This window comes from Carassius gibelio, chromosome A7, assembly GCF_023724105.1.
Source record: "Carassius gibelio isolate Cgi1373 ecotype wild population from Czech Republic chromosome A7, carGib1.2-hapl.c, whole genome shotgun sequence".
NCBI classification, from domain to species: domain Eukaryota; kingdom Metazoa; phylum Chordata; class Actinopteri; order Cypriniformes; family Cyprinidae; genus Carassius; species Carassius gibelio.
Genome location: NC_068377.1, coordinates 16,557,493 through 16,565,180, shown reverse-complemented (window position 1 = coordinate 16,565,180; position 7,688 = coordinate 16,557,493). Strand labels below are relative to the sequence as shown.

General features: G+C 34.2%; 1 long non-coding RNA gene across 1 annotated transcript; it reads right to left on the bottom strand.

The window, feature by feature from the left end:
• Nucleotides 1–2,014: 2,014 nt before the first annotated feature.
• LOC128016304 (uncharacterized) lies at nucleotides 2,015–4,432 on the bottom strand. The gene is made up of 3 exons (XR_008184135.1): nucleotides 4,255–4,432; nucleotides 4,048–4,142; nucleotides 2,015–2,306 (listed from the first exon to the last, which is right to left on the bottom strand). It is a non-coding gene; the product is annotated as an uncharacterized LOC128016304 (long non-coding RNA).
• Nucleotides 4,433–7,688: the final 3,256 nt, after the last annotated feature.

The following is a 7,688-nucleotide window of genomic DNA, read 5'->3' as shown; positions in this document are numbered from 1 at the left end:
ACAGCTTAAAATGATAACTGAGGAATCCATGCGAAATTCACAAATATTTTTCACGAATATCACATCACTGGCCAGGTCAGTTGGATATCTGAAGATAAATAGGCAGATTCAGAAGGTTGATTTCCTTCTTTCTTCTCTTGGTTTTTGTCTTCCAGCACAAAAAATAAAATAAAATGAAAATTCACTCGCTATCTCTCCACTGCATGCTGTGTACTATAGGCTGCTTGGGAAGTGACGATCATCTTCTAATACCCAGGCCATCACACTGTAAAAAGTTTAACTATTATTTACTCAATTTTTTTGGTGAAACATTTTTACACTCAAAAAAATTGAGTAAATTTTAAAGCTGTGAAATCAATGAAATGTACTGTTTAAATTGAGTAATTGTAAGTAAAAAAATTAAGTAAATCTGAATAACTGAATAACTTTATATGAGAAATAAAATTAATTAGATATAATCAAAATTATAAAACACCACAACTGTAATTCTATGTAAAATAAACAAAAAATATTGAGTAGATATAATTGAAATATTGGATGAAATTTAACCAAACAAATGTGCTATGTTTACTACATGTAAAAGTGAATTTAACTTAATATTGGACTATAAATGATCAAAATGTTGCATTCACTTTTTTTTACACCATTTACCCTTTACAATTAATATAATAAAACCAAATAAAGAAAGAAACACATTTTTTATTAAACATTTATGTATCAATTAAACATCAGACAAAGTCTAAAATCAACCTTTGAAACATTTTATCCATTTTAATATTCCAGTAGATTGCAAAAATTAAAAACTGTAAAGCAGCCATAAGGGAAATGATTAAACCTTATGAAACATTTCATCCATCTTAGTATTCAAGTAGATTACATGTAAAATATGATAGCCGTAAGAGAAATGACATCTTACTTTGTTCCTGGTGCATACCAGCCATTTGCAGTCACACTCATTACCACTCATTAAACCATAAAAAAAAAGCAACACTTACATCAATATTAAAGGGATAGTTCACCCAAAAAGATGATGTTGTCATAATGTACTCGCCCTCAAGTTGTCCCAAACCTGTAGAGTTTCTTTCTTCTGTTGAACACAAAATATATTTTAATGAATGTTGGTTAACAGACAGTTGAAAGTTGCCATTGACTTCCATGGTAGAAAAAAAAAAAAAAGGCTACTATGCAAAGTCAATGGCAACCTTTAAATGCATTAACCAACACTCTTTAATACTTGGCTGAATGTCACGTCACTTCACTTAAAATATCTTTTGTGTTCAACAGAAGAAAGAAACTAGTACAGGTTTGGGACAAATTGAGGGAGAGTAAATTATGACAACATCATCTTTTTGAGTGAACTATCCCTTCAACAGAATTAATCAGATAACAGAAACACTTCCATCAGGAATACCCATTCTGTGGGATGATCATGAACCACTACTGTGCAAGAAGATAATTTTTTAACCTCTGAACATTAACAGAGAGTTTTGGAGGATCCAGCTCAAGAAACAGTTTTTGGAACAACTCAAGTGAGTACAGGTCCTTCTCAAAAAAATTGTATATTATGATAAAAGTTCATTATTTTCCATAATGTATTGATAACAATTAAACTTTCATATATTTTTGATTCATTGCACAACAACTGAAATATTTAAGGTCTTTTATTGTTTTAATAGTGATGATTTGGGCATATAGCTCATTAAAACCCAAAATTCCTATCTCAAAAAATGAGTATATCATGAAAAGGTTCTCTAAACGAGCTATTAACCTAATCATCTGAATCAACTAATTAACTCTAAACACCTGCAAAAGATTCCTGAGGCTTTTAAAAACTCCCAGCCTGGTTCATTACTCAAAATAGCAATCATGGGTAAGACTGCCAACCTGAGAAGGCCATCATTGACACCCTCAAGCGAGAGGGTAAGACACAGAAAGAAATTTCTGAATGAATAGGCTGTTCTCAGAGTGCTGTATCAAGGCACCACAGTGGGAAGTTTGTGGGAAGGAAAAAGTGTGGCAAAAAACGCTGCACAACGAGAAGAGGTGACCGGACCCTGAGGAAGATTGTGGAGAAGGACCAATTCCAGACCTTGGGGGACCTGCGGAAGCAGTGGACTGAATGCATACGTGACTCCCAAAAGATAGCAGCAGGCTCTGCTGAGATTCCCAAGACTGCGGAGGACAGTGATGCCCTCAATCACAACTCCTACATCGCTGACTGCCCCATCATTGTCCCGAAGGATGTAGATTTGTATGACCTCCTCTGCCAACTCTGCGTGTACGAAGACGGGTAGATCAGCTGAACCCTACAGGCAAATTTTAAAGATAACTGGTTAGAGCTAACATTCAAACCTGAATGTTACAAGAAAGCGATAAATACACAAAACAAATAGCACCTGAAGAAGCAAACATTCTGTTGGACCGTATGATAGGTAAAATCTCAAACAAAGTTTACTAGGGGGAGGAGTTGCAAAAATTAACAGCATTCTTCTTAACAACAGGACAGGTTAATTTTCTACATAGGGACATTTATTTTTAACAATAAACCTAAAAGAAAAATGAAAAGAGACTAACTGTGAGCTTCTATGCTTTAAATCAATGCTATAGGCTTTTATTGAGGTCCGCATTATTTCAACCAATTTCTTTATAAACATGTTTAATATTTAAGTAAAATGACTAATGGTTTTGAAACAAAAAAGCTTGTTTAATTGCACTACTTGAAAAAAAAATATGCATTGCATTAACCCTCACACTCAACCCTTAACCCTCTAAATAATTATGTGGCTTAGTAAATTTTACAATAATATTTAACTTTATGAACTTAATAAAATCTCTGAATATTATAAGATTGTAAATGTGTACCTTGAAATGCAATGTAGTTGCTTTGGATAAAAGCGTCTGCCAAATACATAAATGTAAACATAATAATTGACTAAAAATACAACAGTTAATTTTTATGTACAGTTAATAAAATGTACAGTTATATTTTATCTTTTTTTTCCACTAAAACAATTTAGTATTTGACTAACAAATTGTTTATTTATAATACACATAATATATTTGTGAAATTTCTATCAAACTATTTAAGGATGCAAAATTAAACTGATCTGTTTCAGGGAACAAAAATATTACTTTAATTAAAATTAAAACAATGTACCCCTCCCCCAGCCTCCGCTGTCCTTCAATACCCACCAGGTCTGGATTTGTTTTGAAACAGCTGCGGTGACTGGAGTAATGGAATGAAAATTCGGCTTTAATGTATATATGTATGTATGTATGTGTATATAAATATTATATCAGTCTGGCGAGTAACCCTAAAAAAATTACCAGCCAAATAGCCATAGAGGGTAGGTGGAGATAATAGACGGTTGTTTTTTCTGCATTATTTTTTTTTTAAATAAATGCAAGCTTAATGAGCTTAAGAAACTTATTTTAGAAACATTAAAAAGCTTACTGTTTTCAAACTTTTGACCGATATTGTATGTGATCTAGGTTTCAGTGCACTAGAATGATTTTACAACGGAGCAGGCCTTAAACTGGCTGACTCCCTATAGTGGGAGCTGATTAAAACGCACCAGTCTATGTTATGTCCACGCCATTTTAAATACTTTTGCATGGCGTATTTGTAGTGGTTATTTAAGAGCTCATACTTGAGTTCATGTAGTAATTATGATGTTTTACAACAACGTGACAGCTTTTTACAAGACAGAATGTCATTTGAAAGTTCATAAATGATGTGTTCCCTTTTGACAAGCCACTGACCCCAAAGGGGAACCTGTACAAAATCGTTTTCCATTGGGCATGTATAGTTATAGTTGCTGGACCACGGTACACTTATCGTTAGACTTTCAAATGGCGGTTAAACGGTGATCCAAATAGTACGAAAGTTAATCCACTCCAAAAAAAAAAAAACCCTAACATACATATCGCTGCCCCACTAACTAACTTAGAAAACTACACTGTTATGTACACGTACACACGGTCAATGTTTAATCAACTTTTGAATAAAGTATTGCAAATATACATCGTTATAAAATGACTACTTACAGGAAATTCGAGTAATGCTGTTCACGTCGTTGCTGAGAAAAGCAGTCCTTCAGTGACAGGTGCCTCTTGCTTGAGCCGCGAAACTCGTTAAACTTCTTAAGATGTCGCAAAATACAAACACAATTGTTAGGAAATCCTTAATAATTAACTTCTGAATTAAACATCACAAACATATTTAGTTTTAGCTGGCTAAATTACATAACGTACCACGATATGAGAGGAGTGCGGGTCTTGCCGTTGCTGAGGAAACTCAGGAACGCCGTCCTTCAGGTGACCTCGATTAAGTTACGAAACTTGTTGAAGATGACGTAAAATACAAAGACAATTGTTAGGAAATGCTTAATAATTATTAACTTTATAATAAAGTGTTACAAACGTAAGTAGGATTAGCTGACTAACGTTATTTACCAAGAGTTGTGAGGAATATGGCTAGTCGACGTCTCTGCTGAGGAAAGCAGATTTTTTTTTTCCTGCGGAGCTGCACACGTGATCACTTTAGCCGCGAAATTTACTTAATTTATTTAAACCGTTTTTTATTAAGCTGGAACTTTATTTAGGAAAATTGGTAGGAAATACTTAATAATTTTAGTTTCTAAAACAGATCAGTACAAGTAAATAATTATCAAATATTTATATTAGAATTCACCAGAAATATTGAGGGTATATTAAAAATATAATTAGTTAGTTAAATACTTATTTATTTTCATTACATAAACTTAAATAATATATGTTAATTTTAGAGAAATTATTTGTTGGATTTTTAATTATTATTTTTAACCTGACCCACTCAAAATATCACTTAAATGATTTCAAAAGATTTTATTAAGTAAATATAGCTCTTTATTTTTGTGAAATTTACTAAGCCACTGAATTATTTTTTACAGTGCAGAGGAGCAGAGAAGAGGTCACAAACAGATTAGAATGCTAGAAAACAATTTGTACTCACCCCAGGGAAAGAGAAGGAACCCAAAAGATACATAAAAAAGGAGGACGATTGGTTGACTTCATGTTACACAGTGGGACATAATTAAATGATCAGCAAAGAGCTTTGAGTATCAGGCATAATACAGAATTAAATCAATGGCATGTTCTTTAAGATGGGTCTCGTACTCTCTGCGGGTCTATGAATTTCTGGCACTGACGTGGGAGAATCACATGCCTTGGGTTCCTATTGGATTAGAGGCTGGGGGGCTAATGTGTGAGTACTTCCTCTAATGTGATGTTTGCCCATATTCTGTCCCTGTCACTCATGACAAGCCCTCTGGGTTTGATCATTAAACAGCACTGGAGGGTAAGGCTAGACTATCGGTCTGCATTCTCTTTCTCTTTTCTGACACTAATTAATGGTTGTGACTCCGAGTGCATTTGATAGACAAATGTCAGAAAGCTCATGTGTGGGGTATTAATTGCTGAAATAAAAGCAGGGGAGGCGTACAGAAGATCTTGTAAACCTCTCTCTGCAGATGTGTCTGGTACTCAAATCTGCAATGAAAAAATAAATAAATAAAAGGTTAATTTACTGTTTATTTTAAGCCTTCGCTGATGCATACCAATTACTTGTGTCTAAAATGATTATGCGTTTGCACTTTATTTTACAGTGTGTGTACTTACATGTACTTATAGTGTACTTACAGCGTATTTATCTAAGAAATTTCTGGTAATACAAGGTAACTACATGGGGTTGGGTTAGGTTTAGGGGTAGGTTCAGGGTTAGTACCCAGTTATCACATAGTTATTGTAATTACTATAATAAGTACATAGTATGTACATGGGGAACAGGACTGTAAAATAAAGTGCTACCGATTATGATATAAATAGGTTTTGAACAGAAAATTCAATTAATGAAAGGGATATTTCACACAAAAATAAAAACTCATTTACTCGCCCTCATGTCGTTCCGAACCTGGAACATAAAAATATAAATTCTGAAGATTTCTATCATTTCTTTGGCATGCAGTTACTATGAATGATGACTTTCCATAAGGACACAGTTACACCATAAATGTCTAATAAATATGGTCCATAAGACTACATTTTAAGGCCAATATTTTGTTGTTATTCTCCAAAAATCTTTACATCCACCTTGGCACATCCATAAGAGCTCATGAGAGAAGTCTGATGAATCATTCTTTTAAGTTGGATCTAGAATCATTTGGCAAAACGGGGCTAAATGATTTGTTTACAAAGCTGACTCGATAATAATAATAACCTGCACCCATATGATTTCTCAGTCATGATACATCTGGAAGACTACAAAATTATGTAAAATGGGCTACCAGTGGCAGATTTTAATCTGTATCTGCTCTTTAACTAAACAGCATGTTCCACAAGCATGAATCAATTTGCAAAGCATATCCACGCTGAGCTGAGGACATGGAGAGAATCATTTCTGTGACTGTAACTGACATATTACCATCACTCCAGTGATACAATAAGGTGGGCCAATTACATCAACTAATTATCACAATTAAAGCATGGAGGACTTGGTATCTAAATTCCTGTCAAGCCTGGAGTCAGTTTATTAAAGTAGTCCTTTAATGAGCTACGATGCTCTCTCAGTGTCTCCTCTTTTGCTGGCCTCTTTCTTCCCTAGAGAGAGAAAAAAAAGTAAAGAGAGAGAATCGAACAGTGTCTGTGTATGGATCACCCATTACATCACATTTTGATGATATGATTTCATCTCATCTTTCACAAGGCATTTGTATTTTCTGATAACCTGCAAAATATGACCAAAATCTGTGAATTGCTCAAACAACAAATATGTCTTCATTAGACCAGTGTTAAATTATTCTTCTGTATAATTACATATTCACCTAAAAAAAAAAAAAAAAAAAAAATCGTTAACAATAGTGTCGTATCCATAGTTAACATGGGATACTACTTCATGGAATATAACACTTATTTATTTTTGGTTCAGTTTCAACATGCGAAACAGACATGTATTATTTAAAGATTCCGAAACGTCAAAGTTTCATTGGGCACAAACACATGAACCTCACTCTCCTGTAGAACATGAGCTCACGGGCCTGTTCCAATGAGATGATAAACTGCCCCTGATTCCATGATTCCAATTTGTAATTTTCCGAGTGCAGAGGTAAGACTAAGACGATTGATCAAATTGAGGAGCAAGTTGAGCGACCCTGCCCTCTCTCTCCCTTACTTTCTCCCTCTCTATCTTGCCCAAAGACCCTCTTTAAATATTCAGCTAGATTTATGAATGGTCACTGTCTCCCACAGCTATTTATATCTCTTATATTGACAGAAACACATTCAGGAAGAGGAATTAAATTTTGGTTTCTGCGTGTGCAACAGGGGAGGTTTGATAGAGCGTAGTCTCACTCGGAGGTGGGGGGATGAAACGCTCAGATTAATGCATTTTTTGGAACAAAAGTAGACACAGATTTATTCCTATTTTCCCTCTCTTTTTATGAAAAATTCAAATGAAGGTCAATTTTCAGGATTACCTGTCTCTCCGTAAAATGTTTCAGAACATTTATCATAAAGCAAATCAAAAATTAAACCTAGGAGACCATTTTACCAGACCTGAAGACAAAGGTTAAAAAAATAGATGTGGCCACGTTTGATAACATATAGACTTGTAAAGCTGCAGCATCTGAAGTGCAAAGTCATTTGGTTTTATG